Below are 21114 nucleotides of genomic sequence, written 5' to 3' on the forward strand. Positions count from 1 at the left end.
GATGAAAAATGAATTGACGGATGGTGTTAATGCAGGCAAACTGACCCGTCATTATGGAGACCCTCTTTAACAGCAGAGTGATATTTACGTGCATCTCTGAAGATGACAAAATCTCAGGAGTGTGTAACACGAAAAACCCACTTGTGTCAACAAGGCTCTATTCAAGGAGGCCCGTTACGACTGACTGATACTTTTAAAAATATTACAATTACAATATGAACTGATTATAAAACTGCAGTTTGCATGAAAGGCTCTTTTATATTTCCATAAGGACGTATTGGACTATGAGGCGAGCCGTTGAAATAATGCACAACAATAAAAAGCGTACCGTCAGAATGCGCAGGAAAGCCGCCGGTGGTAGTAGTAGTACTCGCAGCGCTTCGCAATGTCACGGGAGTACTACTATGCCAAGGACTCGCAACAGCTAAATTAGACAAGGAAAGGCCTTGTAAGAGAGTAAAAGCTTTAAAACGTGTCCAAACACACTCGCACTGACGCGCAAAAACACTACGGAAAGGTTGTTCATGTCAATAAAGGACGTACATGCAGCAAAAGTTGCAAATGATCCACCTTTATGAGCCGTCCTAGCAGAGAGCTGATGGCAGCGCGTGGAGTAAGTCCGAGTAATAGCGTCGGGTACGGAGTAAAGTATTAATTTGTTTGTTTTTACACTGGCGCCGTGACGTTCTCACTCGCTGGTACTGTAGGTAGAGCAGTCTTCCTCGAGCGTAATCCTGCCCGTGCGTAGCGCAGTCTGCTCTGTTCAAGTTACTCAAACTCATGCCATTCAGTCCAAACAATTATGAAAGGAAGAACTTAATAAATTACTCAAAAGCTTGGTTTGAACGCTGTCTTTAAAACATTTGACAAAGTTTAACTCTGCATCCCCACCCCCTTCCTTCTTCATGCTCTCCTTCCTTGATATTTTAGCGAGCTGGTTTGTTCTCCGTTTGTCTTTTGCACACAACACTCGTGTCAAAAATACGGGTTGTCACTAATATTGGGGGGATTCGTTTGAGTAATAACTACTTACCAAGACAGCAGAAATACTAAGGAGGTAACCGATGAATTTAAGGTGCAAATTGCAGATGGGTTCTATTCTGTCCAACGTCCATCCATGTCTTGTGTCTGTCGGGAATTTTACTTTATATCGGTCCTCCGTAAAACATCTTTACCCCCTCCCAACAACAACTCAGACAGGGATTAAAAACTATATGAATCCCTTTTCCACTACAGTCACAAAATGGTGAATGAACCACTAACAGCTGGCCCGCTTGGCCAATCAGAGCGCACTGACAGATACAGTAACCTATGGATGTGACAGCACAAACTTAGAGGCGTTTCTCAGTGGGGTATTCCATTTGATTGACAGGCGCTCTGGGCCAATCGCAATGGAGCTAGATACCAAGCCGGCGCTCTCTCCAAAAGTTACAGTATCCAATGAGAGCGCTGGGAACCATAGGAACAGGGTGTGGGCGGGCTCTAGGGAAGTGTTCAAGAAGCGCTGGCCAATAACGCGACACGAGTTTTCTAAATAAAGGTGCGTGTTTACCACAAACTACAGCGCTACACTTAATCCTAAAATCACAGGTTTTTCACTTCCCCTGAACGGCAAGGAATGTTTCTAAACAAACAAACAAACAAAAAAAACGTACGTTTCAGTTTTAATACTGTTTGCTATATTAAACAAATTTAAGTTCTGATGATGTAAAGTAAAATCACTAAACTGATCCGTTTAAGCACAATAAAGCGCCCCTTACACGGGAACCTGACTAACCATTTCACTTTCACACTACTATGCTTGTGAAGACGGGATGGACTGTTGTCGCTCTTTTCCACTCTGCCTCGCTTTTCTCTCAGCAACAGCCCCTCACCTCGTAGGCGAGAGCCAATCGTTGCGCCGCATTCCGCTGCCCCGCCCCGTCCATACAACCCTTGCAGGGTTTTGGAGGTGACGTCATCGTGCCGCTGTGTGATTGGCCAGAGGGGCTCAGTCGACGAGCCAATGATCAAACTCAGCGATGAAGTCATCACGCATGTTGCCACCAGCTGGATGATAGGGGCGTGGCCTGACGTACTCGCCTAACCCCATGCTTGATGCGTAGTAGGACAACATACTAGTGACTGATGAAAGCTATATAAGAAAAAACAAGTAGCATACTTTTAAAATATTGATCAAATACATGTACAAGTTTGTTTGTTTGTTTCAAACGTAGCCCATTCAAGCATAGAAAGTCATATTCAGACATACTGACGCATTGAAGCGCGCATCTGCATTCATCGAATGTAGTTCGTAGTGAATTTGTTTAGAGAAGCAAAGGCGTCGTTGCATAATCGCTGTTGTAGACGGAATCAAGCACTCTCAAGCGCCATCCTCAAATGTTAAAGCAATGTACAGCGACCTCTGTCGGTTTTATCTTGATAAGGACAAAACTATAAACATACGTGCATGCGCCACTGTGTGGTGGCTTAGGGTTACTCAAAACACTAAGAACAAGGTGAAGTTCTTTAGCGTACTTTTCATTGAAGATGAAAATAGAGAATTAAAAAAAAGCACTTTTTGTAGTACTCAAGTGTCATACCCCCTTATTAGCACTTCTTCTCTCCAGAGCCCTGCCCTTTGACCTGACCCCCTCCATGATGTTGACCCCTTTCTTTTGGCTCTGCGATGCTGTCAATCAGCTGTCATACATCTATCCCTCTACCCTACACTCCCACTGTGCCACAGGGAACTGCATTGCCCTCCTCTAGTTCTCTGAAATGCAGACGACGACTGAAGTGATAAAAGAAGTAAAAGGGAGACGACAGACAGAGAATGTGACAAAACAAAACATGACAGGGATGATGAGATGAACCAGAAGCAGAAATATAATCACAGGTTTCATTTGAATCCCACAACTGGTCTATTGAAAGTTTTTTATTCAGTCAGTGCTCATAAAGAACATTGATTTGAATGAGTAGACAGACCTGAAACCTACTGATTAAGGTAAATCAGTACTACGTACAAAAAGTTATTAGTAAACGTGAATTAAGGTCATTAGACGATCAAGTTCAAAATTCACATAAAATGGTCTATTTGAACCTGTTCTTGCAGTAAGTTAATAGTTACATCTCTGTTTATGTTTGCTACTTTCACCTTCACAGACACTTAATAAGAAAGCAGATGCTATAAAGTGGAACACTCAGAGAAAAAAGGCAAAGTTACAAAATGTTTACATTGTCATCAGATTATGTCATTCTTATTATTTAGCAATATTATTTACATTTACTTTCGTGTTTATAATACATATATCGTTTGTATAAGCGAAATGTTTTGAAGGGTGTCTTCAAAAATCAATGGTGATGATTTTAGATGGTTGATAATGCTTGTACTTCTGCTTTTCAGACAGCAGAGGTCAGTCTTAAAGAATCTATGCTATTTATATCAACGGGCTGGATACACAACATGAATTTATAAAGAACTTCTCAATAGCTAATAGTCATTTAAAATATATTGATTTGCATGAAATTATAATTTTATTATTCATTCTTTTATTTACTAATTGACTTATTTGTCATGTTTGCACTGCATCAGAGTGTAGATCTACAGACGTGAGGGCCTCCTAAGATGCTAATTGTTGCAATTTTAACAAAAAATACTCACTAAACACAAGCAGGAGCTTCTACAAAACTCTGGAAAGGAGATTCTACTTCCACGACTAAAATGGACGCATTTGTGTTGTAAAAAAAGTTGCAGAAACCAGATGGCTTTTAACCAGTTTAATTGACCCTGATTACATTTTAATTATAATTCTGAAAAAGAACACAAAAATGAATAAAGGAGGAATTCAAATGTTACATCATGGTATTAAAACCTGTTATTATGAATTATGGAACCACAGAAATACATTTTCAGAAAGAAAGTGAGAGAGATAGAGACTTTTACACAATATACCTTTTAAAATCATACAATCCCCCGATGAAAAAAATTTACAAGAGCAAGAAATCAGTAACACTACAAAATAACAATTACATGACGTGACTTGAGTTCAAATCATAAGCCCGATCCTCCCCTGAATGCCCTTCCTCCATCTCTCCACAATAACCACCTATATTAAAGTTACAGTTTCACGTTAATTTACAAAATTTTAAAATGTTACACTAAACACACTGCCGGGTTGCTCGTGGGAAGGCGGGGCTGGGGGAAACATTCTTAAAAGGATCTCTTACAGTATTGTATACAATGTTGTCATGACTAAAACATGAGAAAATGTCAACAAAATAATGATAATAACTAATAATAATTAGGATAAACAGCAACATTGACATCAGAAAGCAGATAAACATGAGCAGTTCCTGTGAAAAACAAAACAAATCATCATTCGACTTGAAAAAGTGACATCCTGGGATAACCAACGAGAGCAGCCTAAGAGAAAACAAATAACTTCCCTCCTAAAGAGAAACAATGCACTCACTTTGTGCCCAAACTAAAGTTCACAGACCGCACTGGTCAATACTGCTCACCGCATCTAAAAATTTTTCAATTTCGAGGTATGCTGGGTGTAAAACAAGTGCACCCTAGTTAAAGACTCGTCCAATAAGAAAGCATGAGGAGATCTTAAACATAATCAAATCTGATTAAAGTGGGAATAAGGCAGCTAGAAAGAGTCCAAAACTTTGAGGAGGTGACACCGTTGCCAGTTCAATTTTGTCTTATGCATTATCTTAGGTATTAGAGACACTTCACCCATGTTATAACTCCTTCCTGTCACTGGAAACCCATTATATCATGGCTAGTGTCTGACTGGCCACCCTGCTGATGTCTCAAGTCCTGTGCTCAACTTCCACAGGGCTTTAGTGCACACAGGTTTATGAGGTTCATGATGCAAGATTTCAAAAGAATTACAGTCTTGGGTGTGGTGTGACTTACATGCACAGAGACCTGCAGCCTCTGTCAAACACACACACACACACACACACACATCAGTTGTAGCAGTAGGAACAGGATGTTGAGGAGGTGCGTGCTGGTTAAAGAACCGAATGTGCCACATCATCTGTGGTGCAAAGTTCTCGTGCTCACTTTGTTAGAGTCTTGTGTACAATTTAGTCTCCTCTACCCCACCTTTTATTAACGTGATAAGAAAAGCAACATTTTCTTCCTTTCCCCAAATAGCAACATTATCCCTGAGGAGAAGAGTCAACCTTCCCCTCAAAACAAAATCTGTTACAAAACCCTCTGAAACTGATACATCTGTTAATGCTATGCTTTCAGTTTCTAGTATGTGTAACGCATAATATATAAAGGTATATTAAGTGTATACTGTTCTTTAAGATTTTTGTATTTCCTTTTCAGACATGCTATTAAAACAAGGCATAAGAGGCAGTGTGTGTGTGTGTGTGTGTGTGAGATTGCAACTTCTGGCAACATGCCTTCTACTGTCTTTCTATACTTAAGTTAGTATTTAAATTTTGGGATTACGGATCGAAACTGCCATCTCACCTCCCCCTCATAGGAGTCCACGGCTGTTCTATATGGCTGAAGGACTGTGGACAGTTAATCAGGACAAAGAATCAGCACTTGGTTCTAAAGGGTACATCATCAAGTGCCAAAATAGTTAAATATTGAGTCCCATTTGGTCTAGTATCACTGTACAAGCGTGTGTGTGTGTGTGTGGGATGCTGGTTTAGTTCACGCTAAAGGACTGACTATACAAGGGAAGCTTGTTATAAGCTCCCTAAAGTATATTACCTTCAAACTGTCATTTCAAAGACTAATCAACAAAGGAACTAGCCGCTTAAGAGATTTAGGAGTATGGTCTCTGAACCACATGTTACGCCCGAGTCATTTCGTCCCCAACGGAATGAAAGTGATTCAGGTATGGTCCCAGAGGGAAAAAAAGAGAGCAAGAGTTTTAAGGTGAGCTGGTTTGGATAGAAAAGGAAAGGAGGGAGATATCCTGAGAACTTACACACAGCTAGAAACACACACACAATCAAACTCGAATCAGACACACGTTTCATACAGGGAATAAGAACGGGATCATGTCTGAGTGTGTGTCTGTGTTGAGGGATTTTGTCCCTGAGGGTTCGGACTTCTGACCAGGCTGGTTTTAGAAAACTGTCTGTTTGTGACTTTCTGTGCATTTGTATCCCACCACATCACATCGAGACTGGTCACAGTCTGTCGCTTAGGAAAATAATGCTGGGCTGCTGGAGAAGAAGATCAAGTCCCTCGAACCAGAGCAGTCTTTCTGAGGCCCGTCTTTAGTTTTCTTTGAGGGGTTTTGAGGGACAACTCACAGGCACTTTGCAAAATAAAATTCTCTTCTAAAAATATAAAATATTCTCTAGTGCCAAAGGTCAAAGTTCATGACTCCTGAGGGTCGCTGGGGCACGTGGGTGAACTCATTCCTTATAACGGTCACGATGAGATGTACTGGAACGTATGCTGGCGGGGGAACGAGGGTAGCCTGGGGAACGGGGTTTGATTAAGCAAGGGTCAGTTAGTCTAAGTGTGCAGTGTATGTGTCAGTATTACTGTTGTCAGTATCAACAGTCATTGATCTAAAAAGAGTCACGTGTGGGTCCATCAGCAGTTGTAGAGTTGTGTATCAGCAGTCGTCTACGTGTGTCGATGCGTATCAGCACTCCTTGTTCTCCAGTGACAGCTGTGCCGTGGCTCTGTGGAGCTCGGCACTAACTCTGTGATGAGCGAGAGGAGACGGGCTCTCTGCCTCTCCGCTTCCGCTGCCGCTGCCACTGCCACTCTCCTCCACCATCCCGTTCCTCTCTCTCCCCCTCTCTTCTCCTCTCACTTTCTTGTCCTCCGCCTCTTCCATGTGTTGGTCCTGGTCCCAGCGCCGTTTGAACCGGAGCTTCGGTGGGATACACTGGGAACTGGTTGGTGGCAGGCCGCCGGAGGCCAGCTGCATGTCCGCCAGCTCCACAGGTTCGCTCTTCACAACGGTGGTACCCGCGCCGGCTATCGCCTGAGGAAGAGGTGGGAGAGAGGAAGAAGGGTGGAGGGGCGGGGGCTTTGAACACCTCCTCCTCCAAGTCTTCATCAGGGTGGAGAGCGGCATCTGTGCCGTTGGGCTGTTGGTGCTTTTGGCTGTGAGGATAATGATTATGGTGATGATGGCGATGATGATGACGGTGTTTATGGTAGTGAGAGGGGAAAACGTCAAACTCTTCATCTCTTTCATCAGCTTCTTCATCACTGATGTCAGTCACTTCGACTTCCTCTTCTGATTCAATGTCAGATATGGGCTCAACCTATAGAGAGTGAGAGAGAGAGCATGTAGTGTCAAAACAGAGGGTTATGGACTAATTCCCATGAATTTTCCAGTCGTTTGTGATGACTGAAAGAAGACTTTTAAAAAATAGTTTTTGCACTAAATATTATGCTCTAATATTATGCTCAATTTCAAGGCAAAGCAATAATTTATAACAGAGCATAACTAGCATTAGTTTTTCAGGCCTGAAAATTACACTTTTAAAAACCTATTTTTAGTTTTTCTAGGACTGTGGGAATTCTGACTTTAAGCCTGTTACAATTAAGCATCACACAAGCAAAACAGTGACAATTTTTTAAAACCAGTCTGATTCAGTTTTTTTGTCATTCTCAAAGTTTGGATAGCTTAATGGATTGTTCACCATTGTTCAAGGAAGCCCTCAAAATGTTTCAATATTTAGATATTTTCTGACTTGTCCAGGAAATATTAGAGATGTACTGTTTCATTTTTAGAACTTATTTTACATGTTGAACATTTGAAGTCAGTGTGAACAACCATCAGTACGTTCGAATACATGTGCTTTAAAAGTTTTGTGTTTCACTGTAAACACTTTAATGCGAGAATACACTACATGACGTCTGCCCACATTTTTGCCCTGATTTGCAGTATGGATGATCAATGCTAGCTGCCGAAAGTCAGAGTTTATAGATTTCAGAAAATTGCGTAGTGTATCATGGGCACATACTCTGATATTTTTCACTTCAGACTGATTCCATCCAGTCAGAGGATATCAAATATGTTTGATATTTTAAGCCAGTTTTAGAACACATTGTTTTAATTTGTCATGTGCCTTCTAGTAACTAGGCTAAAAGAGTTTCTTTGTGAGATTGGAATGACTTGTAGTGTGTGATCCTCAGTTGTTTGGTGCCCCCCCCCACTCTGCACATTTTGTATGTATCTTTTATCACTAGTACGTTTGTTCTATTCTACCATAAGTGCCCTACGAAGTGGACTAAACAGGATATTCCACCATGATTCCAGTTCCAAGGGAGCGTAGATGTTCCATTCAAAGGGCATTAAATTATGCGAGATGTGAATTTTATTTATTTACAGGGGTATACTATGTCACACTTCTCCAGTAAGTTTCAGCTGTGTGTGAAGACACTGCAGGCCGTGGCGCAAATCCGTGAATGAATGTTCTAAAGTAAAGTGAACTTCAGCAGATTTCCAGTGCTCAGGGAGTAGGGAGCAATGAACACTGTGTAGGGACCCAGTCAATCGGAACATAGTTTATGCATGGAGCTCTCTTCTAACAAGCTGATTATCTGAATTAGGTGTCTTAAATAAGAGAGAGACATGGAAAATATGCAGAGCATTGCAAGGACTGGATTTGAGAACCACTGGTTTGGTGCATGATGCCCAATTTTCTTTGTAACCATTTACAAAGTCAGATAGTGTATAATGCTTAATACTTTTTATAAGTTGCATGGTGCATTCCAGGCCGTAAAAGAACACTCCACTTTTTTTGAAAAGAGGCTCATTTTCCAACTCCCCAAGAGTTAAACAGTTGAGTTTAACTCTTGGGGAAACCTCAACGGTAAACCTCAACTGTTTAACTCTAGGGGAGTTGGAAAATTAGCCTATTTTGAAAAAAAGTGGAGTGCTCCTTTAAGAGTCCGAAATTCCCGGCCAAAAGTTTTGCATGTTAAAAAATAAATACGACACTTTTGTCTGTTATTAAAAAAATTGGACCAGGTTCGATTTTATGCGTTATCGCATCCGTAGCAAGCATTTTCATAGGAAAGGATGACAAATACGAAATAAACGAAAAAACGCATACAAAAAAGACTCTGTGTGCAAGGACCTTTAGTCCGACTTAAATCATACCATGCATTTTATGTGCAACAAACAAAAAACAAGGCAGCAAAAAACTCTTTTAATGGTGCATGTGATTGTACAGAACCTAATTCCTGATTACCTTAATCTTGGGCAACCCAGCGCTGTTTAGCGAGCCAGTTGAGGAGGAGTTGGACACCAGTCCTGATCCACTGGCTGAACTGAGGTCACTCCCAAACGACAATGAGGAGCCCAGACCGGATGTAGATGAGGAGGACAGTGAGCCCTGTCGACCCTGACTGTCGCGATGTTTTCGGCCCAGCGGGGGAGGCTGGAGCTTGAACTTGAATGGAGAATGATGCTGCTCCTCCCCCAGGTGATGGTGAATAGGGTGAGCGTGAGGCGGCGGGAGGCTGGAGTGATGGCTGTTGAGAACCGAGGGCCTCTCGGGAGGGCCGCGATCACAGCCCTGGGGTCCAGGCATGCCTTTGTCGGGGCGCTGAGGCTGAGGAACGATGATGTTTGGGTAATGAAAGAAGGCACGAGGGCTCAGGTGGTAATTGTAGACGCTCTGGGTGTGAGCCTGCAGGTAGCGCTGCATGTCCTCTGGGTTAAAGGAGAAGATGGAGCCAGGCATGGGAGACAGGGTAGGGGAGGGTGTGTAGGCCAGGTGAGAGCCTGGGGTCATGGAGAGCGCCGGTGAGAGAGGCGGAGCCAACAGGCCTGGACCTCCCGGACCGGGCAGAGGCGAAACTGTGAACGGCGAGAGAGGCTCGGGATGAACCCTGTGTCCGCCAACCTCTGACACTCGATGACCTCTGTGACCTCCCGGACCACCGTACATCCTGAACATCGCCTCGTGAGACAGACGAGGGTGAACGGCACCTCGGAATCCACCTCCACCGCCGCCTCCTCCTCCTCTCTCAGCCACTCTTTCCGTCAGTCTTTCCTCGGCCGCACCGCCGTTCCCATCTTCGATCTCAGAGTTGACAGAAGTTCCATCGCTGCAGTCAGAGACGGAGCCACGGGCGATGCGGCGGCCACTGAACATCCCAGGACTGCGCAGCTCCTCGTTGCTGGGGGACCGCAGCACCTCAGACACCTGCATGTCTGATGGAGTGGATGGAGGGAAACGGAAATGGGGACCTGTAGGCACTGGTGGAGCACTTTGAGGAACAGCCGCTCCTGTGGAGAGACAAACATGGGTGGTGGTCTTAGCTGTGTTTTGCATTTTATTCCATAAATAAATGTATGTGTTTTGGGTGTCCTCGTTTTGTACCTGCAGACCCCATGTCAATGAAAGGATAGTTGACCAGGACCAGCTTGTTGAAATTGAACTTGTAGGTGAAGCGTTTTCCTTTAGTTTTATGTAGAATCCTCTTGTTGTAATAATACCTGCACAAAGACAAGCAGTACACATTAGCCCACTCTGAAATCAAATTTAAACCTGAAATGAGGTATTAGGTTATTAAAAGTTAAAAACTAAGAAATACTAAGATGTAAAATGAATAAGAAAAATACAGATTCTGCACTAATCAAATAAGTAGATGTATGACATTGATGATGTGAACTCTTTGTACAGACAGTCATATGTTCTTGCTTCCAGTGAAGCACAAGAAGCTTTTTGGATCATCTCAAATCATCCTGGAGAACATGAACATCAGATTTGACACCAACTTGTAGAGTTCATGTAGCTTGAGTGGTGCTATCAAATTAAATAAATACAATATATAATATTAGATTTAAAACAAAAAATATTTAAATATGTTTTAAATGTGTTTATTAATATATTTTCATGTGTTCATTTATGTGATGGGAGGTATCGTCAGGACAGCTTTGGTCACTCTAGTGCCTGTTTATATAACACTATACCCCACTGATAAATTCTCCTTTCTTAATCCCCTTATATAAACCCATTCTCTCTCTCTTCCTATCTATATATTAACCTTTGTCCTTCCCCAGCACTTTACATAACATCTCTCTATTCCTCACAAACCTCCATCCATTTATGTAACTCCTATAACGTCGCATCTTTCTTACAGACCTGCACCAGTGAGTGTGTTTGTGTGCGCACAAATCCCTGACAACGATTCATCTTGTACTTAATAACCTTCGAGCCACAATTCTCTGAATGACATGTTTCAGGGAAGATGCTGACACTGAGCTTTTTGAATGCATAGAGGATATATTTACCAACCCTGCGTGTGTGTCTGTGTGTCTGTGTGTGAGTTCAGACAGGCTTGTCTGTAAAGATTAAGCCGAGACAGACAGATAGAGTCTTATGGTCAGATGAAGACGTGAGCATGTGTAAATGTGTTTGAGTTGTGGTCAAAATGATTTAAGTTCTTTTTTTTCAAGTTCAGACAAGCATTTTTATTTTTTTTTACCAAGTACGTGCCATATACCACCTGAAGGGAAAAACGTGTGACTACGGGCACAACATACACTGAGCGCACCTCCAATATAACTATTAACAAAGACAGATGTAAGCAGGTGATCAATGATCATGTGACCCACGATAACACTCTGAGCCACACATTGAGATATAAATATACTTGAGACAGCTGTGGATTTAGCATGTCTACCAAATACACCAGCTCACACAATCTATTTACTGTACTTCTGCACTGTCTGGCTGGAGGTGGTAACCTGAGCTTATATGACGGATGACAGATGAGAACGCAGAGGTGAGATGAAGGGATGCTGTAATGATGACATCCTGAACTGTGATGTTCCAATCAACAGGCCAGGCAAAGTAACACTTATTTCTATGGCTGTCAGATATGACTGGTTCTTTCAAAAACTTTGCACTGTCACACAATACCGTCGCTTCATATGCTTTCTATATAGCAAAGCGATTGTTTTTTCAAGGCAGAGGTTAAACATACTTGAACTAGTAAATTGTGCTTTCTGCTGTGAGAACCAGAGTATAATTATAACGGGATATAACAGCTGGAGTTTTTCTTATATTCTCTGCATTTTTCTCAATGATATGATGCAAAAAGACATGACATTCCGGTTTTACCCAAATCTATTTAATTTATTTTCAAAAATGCATTAAAAATGCAATTCATGAATACAATAACCTATTCTGTGACGAGCAAGTAATTATTCTTAGAAAACAATAAACAGTGACACTGTTAAAATAATAATAATAAAAAACATTAAAGAATTGATTAAATTTTTTTTAAAAATGAAGACTCTTATGGCTTTGTTTCAAGGTCAATAAATCTTCAAAACGTTGACTTTTTTTTCACAAGGTTAGTTATGTTGTTAAAAATTAAATATATATATATATTTTTTTTTATTTTTTTTTTTTATTATGATTATGATTTTTTTCACTCAATCCAAGGTGTCAGGAAAAAATGTTATTAGTTTTTACTAGATGGTTACACCACATGACATTTTCACAATTACAGTTTTAATAAAAACTTAGTTGACAATGGTATAAACATTTTTCAAAACGAACTTGAAAAAGAATTAATCCACAAACTTGACATGTTTTAAAAATAGTTTTCCTTTTTTAAATACTAGGTGCTTTTATTTGACCCTAAAACCTGAATAAAACCTGCAAAAGAAAAATAAAATAAAAAATCACTTAATCAATGTTTTGTCTTGTTTTCAAGCAAATCTGCACAAGATAATGCGAGTTGTTTACAAAGAATATATCTTAAAGTCATAGTCTATATGACACAGAACAGTGTGTGAAAGAAGTGCTGCCCACCCCACACACATGACTGCATGTGCACCCACTCTCTCAAACACACTTTAAAGAGCATTTGAACTGGCTTCAAAGCAGAAGAAAGGATTCTTTGAGCAACTGCATGTAGTGGCAACGACCCTCCTTCTGTCACACTCACTTATACACCTGTGAACCCACACGCTGGTGGCTGGTCTAACAGAAACTTTGAATGTTGTCCGACATTTTCAAAGGATAGGATATAAAATTACCAAATTTTTTATGAGATGCAGACAGACACCTATACTCTAGTGAGCGGTGACTAAATGACTTTAGGTGGTACAGTTGAGCAGGTTTCCAGGAAACTTTCAGATTTCACTAGGTTAGGACTTGGATTAAACAGCAGATTATTAAAAGCTCTCAGAGTCAATATTCTGTGACTGACGGGAATATAGGAGCTAAACAAACACCACGTCGATTCCTATTATTCACAAATCAGGGCCTGAACAACACGCTTTATAAAAGAGACAGAATGAAGAAAAGACAGAGAGAGAGGATGAGGATTATCAGTCAGATGCTTAAGAGGTACATTGTGCTGCTTTTTCCTGTCTTATGTGTAGTTGTTGTGCTATATTTTGGAGGACCAAATATTGGAAAAAAATCCTCACAAACCAGAAATATTATCCTTGCAAATTTCTGACAATTTCCTTGCAAACTTTTAAAAGATAAACACAAATGTGTGAGTATATCCCAACAAAATAGTAAAATTATTTTAATTTATATATATTTAAAAAAAACATACTGTACACACAAAAGTCTGACAGTCACTCACAAACTTTTAAGAAATATACTCACAATGTCTGAAAACAAATTTCTGAAGAAACAAAATCCTCAAAAACATAAATATATATACAAGAATTTATAAAATAAACAAACTTTTAAAAAATACATCCTCACAGATGTCTGAAAACAAGCTTACAAACATGAATATCCTTGAAAATATCTGAAAAAAATTATTGCACACACTCATTCTAAAAAAGTCTAAAATATCATTAGATACACTTGAAAATCTTCAGAAATGTCAAATATCCTCACAAAATTAAAAAAAAATCCTAAAAAAAAAAAAAACACCTGAAAATGTTCTTAAAACTTTTTAAAAAAATATCATCATAAAAGTTTTTTAAAACATCGTCACAAATGTCTAAAATTAAAAATGTCCTCACAAATTCCTAAAGAAAAATCCTCAAACTCACAAATTTCTGAAAATCAATAGAACTTAATGGGAAGCTCTCGGAAATATAAAAGGTTTATGTATTAGCTCTAATTTTGGTCAAATTTGTCCGCCAAAGGTAAAAAATAGGACAAAACGTCTCTATGGGGACATTTACATTTTTAAAGCAATTCATAAAAATACTGTCATTTTAAGATCTAAAGAGTTTTCTGTTAAAGATGGAGTTATAGTGTGGTTTAGGTCTACAGTTGTTCCAATTAGCTTTATATAAACAACAGAAGCCCTCATTTAGATAGTAAATGTGTGTGCGTTTCTGAAGCGAGTAGAAAAAAAGTGAAACGATGGGGTGGGGTACGAGTGGGCCTGTGTGGCTCTAGGGCGGATGGTAAACGGGTGAGATTCACTCTATCCATCCATAAGCTCTATTGAGAAGCCAGAGATAAACATCATGTTTTGTATGCTGCGTGTGTTAGCGCGTGTCACTGTTGCACTAGCGTGTGCATGCGTGTATCTCCACCCACTGAGCTAATAAAGAGCTCATTCTGTCCCTGACAATAAGACCCAAAACTGCCCTCAAATACACACACACACACACACACACACACACACACACACGCGCATGTCGTCATCCTCCTCCAAACAAAGAGAGCTGTTGTAGAACAAGGCCTCTGACCCACTCTTTCCACAAGTACACACACTCACACACACACAGTCAATCTTAATCAAATCTCCAAAGAGTGAAGAAGAAATCATGGCCGGCCACTTCAGTCAACACTACATCGGTTCTGATGCTGATGATTGCATTGAGAACATCGAAACAACATAAACATGTTTAATATGTCCAAGGTTTTTCACTTCCTGAAGGGAGAAAGGTCTAGAAAAGTTTTGAGAAAGCAAAAAGGTGATCATATGGTCAAAAACAGTTCTTCAAAATATCTTCTTTTGAGCTTCCCAGAAAAAAAAAGTCATATATACCGTGTGTCCTAACTACAGACGACAGTACAGAGTTTTTTCCCTAACCAGCCGCAAATGGTGACACGCAAAATTTCTATTTTAGAAACGGTTTCTATTTCTGTGGCATCACAGCTGGAACAACAACATACAAACTATTACATTGATAATATCAGGTACTGATAATGTGCTTTATTCAATGTTAAAAGTGTCTAATGTGAGTTTGGATGTCATATTGCGCGACATTTACAGCCATACTGAAAGCAACAACAGATAGTTTACCTCAGATCTTGAAAATAAATGTAAGAAAACTTGTAAGTTAAAGCAGTATGTACTTTTAACAATGTTAAAAAGGTTTAATATTTATGAATTAGATTATAAACTCATCCATTTCGTTGCGAGTGCAGTGCGCTTCCAGAGAGAGCCCGCCCACACACAGTTTTGATTGGCTGTGATATTTGATTGATTCTGTCACGTCGCGTTGTCTTGTTGCATCTGGTGTGGACAGCCAAATTGTTTGTGGCTGGAATCTTGTCGTGTCACGTGTAGTTAGGAGTAGGACACAGTGATATGGTTTTGGAACGACATGAAGGTTTATGATTTTTTGGAAAAACTACAGCTTCAATGGATTCAAATTGGTCACATGACTAAAACTGGCACTTCGACGGTTTTGTAAAGTAAAAATTCTTAGCATGTAGCTACTGTGAGCTTAAATAAACAAGCTCTGATGAGTTCTTTTGGGCCAGTTTTGACAAAAGAGGGATGAAATCTAATAAGGAAGGGAATGAGTATTTGGGCGTCCATCGTGCTTGGAGCCAGACAGGAAATGTCCTGATGTTCAGTGGAACATCAACAGCAGGACAATAGAATTCCATTTTTCCACACGCGTGTGGCAGGAAGGTGATGAGTCGAGTCCCAGTGGGCCGTCCGCAGGAGAACATAATTGAAACAACACCCCGAACTCCATCAACATCAAGTCAAATTCCAGTCATGATTAGAGCATTACCCCAGACTTTAACACATGCCGTAGAGTGGCCAAGAAATGTCTGAAAAGGAGCGTTTGTCCTGGAATAAAGGGACGTCACAATCTGCAGGGTTGAATGTGAAAGCCCTGTTGTGAGTTTGAGAAGTGTCAGATTGAAGGTATGAATCAGATGGAGGAGTAGAGTGTGGGATTGCGGGGTAGGGAGGCGGTGTAGATGTGGAGGAATGGCAGTGAGTCATTGACATCATGAAAGAAAAAAGAATGGAGGAGAGGAAATAAGACAAAGGGAAAAAAGAAGAGAGGAACAAGACCATACTGTCTTACAGGGAAGTTCTAACTGTATTACCAGAAAATAATTACAGCTCATCCCTCAGTTCATTAAAACACTGATTTTTGCAGCATTTATTAATCTGGGATAATTTAAACATATTGAACACATTAAAAATGTATAAGCGTTTGTTGAATTTAACATTAATGTGGCTTCAAATACTATTTCAATAATCTGTTACACTCAGATAAACATCTAAATACAAAAGAAAAGGTCTGATGTTACTTCATTTTCATTGCGGCTTTAATGTTAATGAAGTGAATTGAAACAATTGAAGTGTGAAGGGGATTGCATTGGGATAAACATTACAATGGTTTCAAAAGTAAGAATAAAAAAATCACTCATTTGTGCAAAGTTACAGTGAGTATTTCTTGTAATGTAGACCCTGTAACCTTTTCATGATACGTGGGAGACAATTTAAGTAACTATACAGCTCAAATAGCACAGTTTTTGTACCAAAGAATTAATGCGAGCACTTACACAAAAATACAACCTACACATTTCTGCTTTTAATTCCGTGCCCTGTAGACTTCCACTGCAAGCGCATTCACAGTAATGCGCTGTTTACTCTAACTAAGGTCTGCAGACAGAGGAAAGAGAACAGAGGACTCAAATGAGAAGTTATGTGCGGCTGCCTGACCTTCTGACGAGGGCGATGCAAATATCTCCTGCCCAGAACACAGAGAGGAACTCATGCTGAGAATGATCAAAGCACAAGGTCTCTATCTGACAGCAAATGAAGGTCCACCAGTCCAACAATTACCAGGTTCAGATTTCAAAACGCACTTTGTGCCACTCTTTGTTGCCAGATTGAGCAGTTTGAAGTCACTGAATTTAGCTAGTTTTGATTGAACTGTGTGAAAGGTGTGCTTGGGCAGTTAGACGAAAAATATTTTGTGATCATTTTTTAAAAGAAATATAAAACGAAGAAATAAAATAACAAAAAAGATATTCAATAGCTTATGGACAAGCTATGTGTTGCCAAATTCTGAATGTTCTACACAGGTAACTTATGACGCTTTTCCACTGCGTGGTACAACTCGGCTCGGTTTGCGTTTCCACTGCAGTTTAGTACCGCTTTTGTGTGGGCGGGATTATTCACTTGTCATTATAGTTACACCAAAACTTTATAGCTACACCAAAACATTTTCATTCCGCGCCCCTCCATCAAGCAAGCTCTCGCTGGATCCGGTCCTCAGCTATTAACGAGAGGAACGTCTGTACTTCCTCAGACAATGAAACTGACATTTTTTGGTTGTCAAAAAGGTGCGCTCGTTCAAAACAGTTGGCTTTGATCCTTCGCTGGCTGTGCTGATTTAAATCTAGCGGGTCTGTTGTGTCTCGTATCGCAAGTTCAGTGACGCAGGCAGTGATGATTTTCTTCGGCCAATCAGTGATCAGCAGAGTTCACACGTCATGTTTTGGTAACGGTACGGTTCGCTTGGAACCTCAACCGAGGTGGTACTGAAAAAAGTACCAGGTACCAGGTACTGTACCCAGTGGAAAACCCCCACCCCAAAAGTGAACCGAACCGTACCGTGCCGTGCCATACCATGCAGTGGAAAAGTTTCTTAGCAAAGTGAGATGAAATGAAAGAAAGCCTTCAAAAATATGGTACAATGACCCAGAAAGTCATTTTCTGATGGCCATATGAGACTCATCATGGGACTTCTTCCCTGACCAGGCCATGCTTTAGATGTGGAGGCCTTTAGAGATGCTGGAAACCAGTGCTTCCAGGATGTAGCACTTGTGGTGATCAGGTCACTTATTCATTGATACTTAATGATTATGTGAAGAGAGAATTTTATTTGACATTACTTAAAAACAAATTCCAATCCTAAGGATTACAGACACTCTCTAGATGAGTGCACAGGCTTATACAAAATAAACGGTCATCAGTTGTGTTCCAAATTCTTAAAGCATTTTTGTTCTCACTCGATGGAAAAAGGGACTAACTGAAGGTACTAAGGTTTTGAACTGACAATCTGGCAACCTTATCTGTGTCTGTGTGTGTTTGCCTAAGTCTGACCGGGACAGTCTGAGAGAAATCACTTATAATTACAGCAACAAGTAGCTTGGCTTCATAGCTATACTTTCTTTCAAACACACAAGGCAAAATACACATTTGTGTGAACAGAGTGAAGAGGAAGGGTGACATCATAGTTTAGCACAGCTGTCAGCTTGTAAACAGTTTACACTTCACTCTCATTATACTTTCTGTTTTGTAAAGGAATACATTTAAGATCAAAATCTGACCTGGGAAAAACAAACAATAGGCTAAAAATAGAGATCATGAAAAGTAAAGTAGAACTTGGATTATCCAACGTAAGTGGTAGAGCTTTTAAGACAGTGTTTATATCTTCTGGATAACTGATGGAAATAGACACCAGCGCACATACACACATGTTAATGTCTCACTACACTGTTAACATGGGATCTTGTCAGGGTTTGCAACCATGCAAAATCTCTCTTCCTAACAACAGCTCCAACTGTCTCCTAAATGCCAAGCATTACATGATATGATTCCCTAAATCCAATCCCATAACACAACATTACACACTATAAGTCTGGTTTTACGTCAGTAATCAGCAGTACACATAGTGGCCTATTCACTGATACTAATATGGACGTGACAAATACAAGAGAATCTATCAGATGCGGTAGGACTTCAATAATGGATCATGTTGGGAAAATATTGTCAATTAAGATTTCAGTTAACAAATAATTAGTAAAGTACACCAGGTCATGGTAGTGAACTGCATCATTAATAACCTCACACTGAGAGCCAACCCACAAGATTAGGCACAGACAGCACATTCCAATAAATATTCCTTTAAGCAGTCACGGTTTCAGGTTTCTTTCACCAAAAGAGATATTTTGTTTCGTTTATGCGGTTTTTAACACTCTTTCTGAGTCTTTGAATTAAACAGGCAATACTGTCTTTGAAATGTGGTTAAAGTGTACTGCTGAATGTATTGACAAGCATTTACGGTCAACTAAAATATACTTTAATGTCATTTCTATTGAAACTTGTATGTCACGTATTTAAGTAAATTTGTAACGATAGTTGCAATTTGGTACATTTAAAATATATTTTGTTTTTAAATGTAATATGAAAAACAAACTACAGTTTAAAACTGTAATTGTAAGTACTTTACATGTACCTTGGTGTGTTAGTAGTAGTAGTTATTTATTTGTATTGCCATGTCAGCATCTAAGGCTTTTTCATGACAAGAACGTAATAAATCTACAAACACAAAATAAAACCAAAAAGCACAAAAATACAGCAGATAAAATTCTACAATAGTTTTAAAATTAATATATAACAAAAAAAAAACAAATCTAAAATCTTCTGGTAAAATCTTACAAAACAAGTCCCTTAGTGTGTTACTCAACACATAAAAAAGGTACTATAAAGAAAAAATATTAAAATATTTAAATCTTTCAAATGTTTAATTTCACATTATTATAAAGTGTACCTAAGTATGTTGCTAAGTACTATTAAGTGGTATTTTATTCATCAATATTATATAATCTGCAAGTACAGTTGTTTAAATATTTTATATATAGGTTTTGTATCAATAGTGCATCCGGGTTAGGAACAAATAAAAATAATTTAAAAATTGCAAATAAAAGATTACTGAAGTATGTTTTTTTTAAATGCCATTTCAACAACAACAAAAAGAAAACTTCAAAATATCACATTTAATTCAATGTGTACACTTGCTGTTTCTGTGTAACTCTTTGTTAAATGTACTAGCAATTTCTGAGTGAAAATTGTTTCTAAACCATTTTTTAATGGTGAAATTGCTATCCCACATCCACTGTAGTGGTTTAACTGCACTGGATCATACACTGATGCTAATCAATAGAGTGTTTGATTGATTGCGTGCAGCACTGAACCCTTGTGTGGCGTAACTCAGCTGTAGCGTATGAGGTCTGTCCTGAGAAGCTTTCAAAATAAAGGCATAAAGTGGGTCACTCTCCATCCACTTTGAGGATCAGTGCTGATCTGCTAAAGCAGGTGAATCATGAACGAAAATAAATGTACAAATGAGCAAATGCAGATCCGGTCAGAAAATGGAGTGAAGGCTAAAACCGTCGGCTGCTCAAAATACATTGACCTGTCTGTACTGTAATGAGATCAGCTCTTGCACAGGTAAATGGACCGGGATTACTGAGAGATCAGACTCCATGCAGTTATAACTCTCCAGCGGAAGGGTCAATCCCATAACACAAGAGCTGGACGCTTTAGCTCTCATCTACAATTAGACTGAGCAGAAATAGGCCTCAGTCTTCATTGGTCAAACTAAACAGTTTAGGATTTTACTTTTAAAATAGTAAATGGTTAAAACCTTTGATGTGTTTGAAGATGGACCATGTTTTGTAAATCCTAACCCTCAAAATAGAGGTTGCAGAAATTAACTCTGTTAAAAGAGCATTAAAGAGCTTCCCTTGTCTGGCCTGGTAATCGAAAAAGTTAACCATTAAACCACAAGGGGGACTGTGTCTGAAATAGGTGTGCTGTAAACAGGAATAAAGCCAAAGGCAAAAGACTTACCTGAGAGCTCTGCTGAGTTTGTCATAGTTCATCTGGGGTTTGCACTTGCGGGCGCCCCACAGCCTGGCCACCTCATCAGGATCTTTGATCACAAACTCCCCGTAATCTCCCTGCCAGGCAATCACATCATGATACTCCTCCTTCCTCAGCAGCTCTAGGATAAAGTGCCACAGCTGGATCTGTCTGGAGCCAGGACTGGACTCGGGCTTATAGGCCCAGTCTGGGAACGCAAACCCTGCAGAGACGGAGAGAGCAGAAAGGAGAGATCAGACTGTTTGATATGTACAGATGCAAAGAAAGATGACTGCTAATGTTATTGACTGACTAAC

The 21114-nt window shown here is 39.8% G+C and overlaps 1 protein-coding gene and 1 pseudogene across 2 annotated transcripts in view; both read right to left on the bottom strand.

The window, feature by feature from the left end:
• LOC306887433 (protein capicua homolog) overlaps positions 1-1234 on the bottom strand; it is a 45503-nt gene extending 44269 nt beyond the window's left edge. Inside the window, exon 1 of the mRNA XM_079445138.1 lies at positions 1034-1234. The gene's annotated coding sequence lies outside the window, so the exon portion shown is untranslated. The remainder of the gene's footprint in view (positions 1-1033) is intronic.
• Positions 1235-6480: 5246 nt separating this feature from the next.
• LOC306887904 (ETS domain-containing transcription factor ERF-like) overlaps positions 6481-21114 on the bottom strand; it is a 46848-nt pseudogene continuing 32214 nt past the window's right edge. The window contains exons 2-5 of the transcript XR_013785955.1: positions 20786-21020; positions 10330-10445; positions 9193-10235; positions 6481-7254 (exon numbers count right to left, since the gene is read on the bottom strand). The product of XR_013785955.1 is annotated as an ETS domain-containing transcription factor ERF-like (transcript). The remainder of the gene's footprint in view (positions 7255-9192; positions 10236-10329; positions 10446-20785; positions 21021-21114) is intronic.

Source organism: Barbus barbus (assembly GCF_936440315.1).
Source record: "Barbus barbus genome assembly, chromosome: 21".
In the NCBI taxonomy this organism is placed as follows: Eukaryota; Metazoa; Chordata; class Actinopteri; order Cypriniformes; family Cyprinidae; genus Barbus; species Barbus barbus.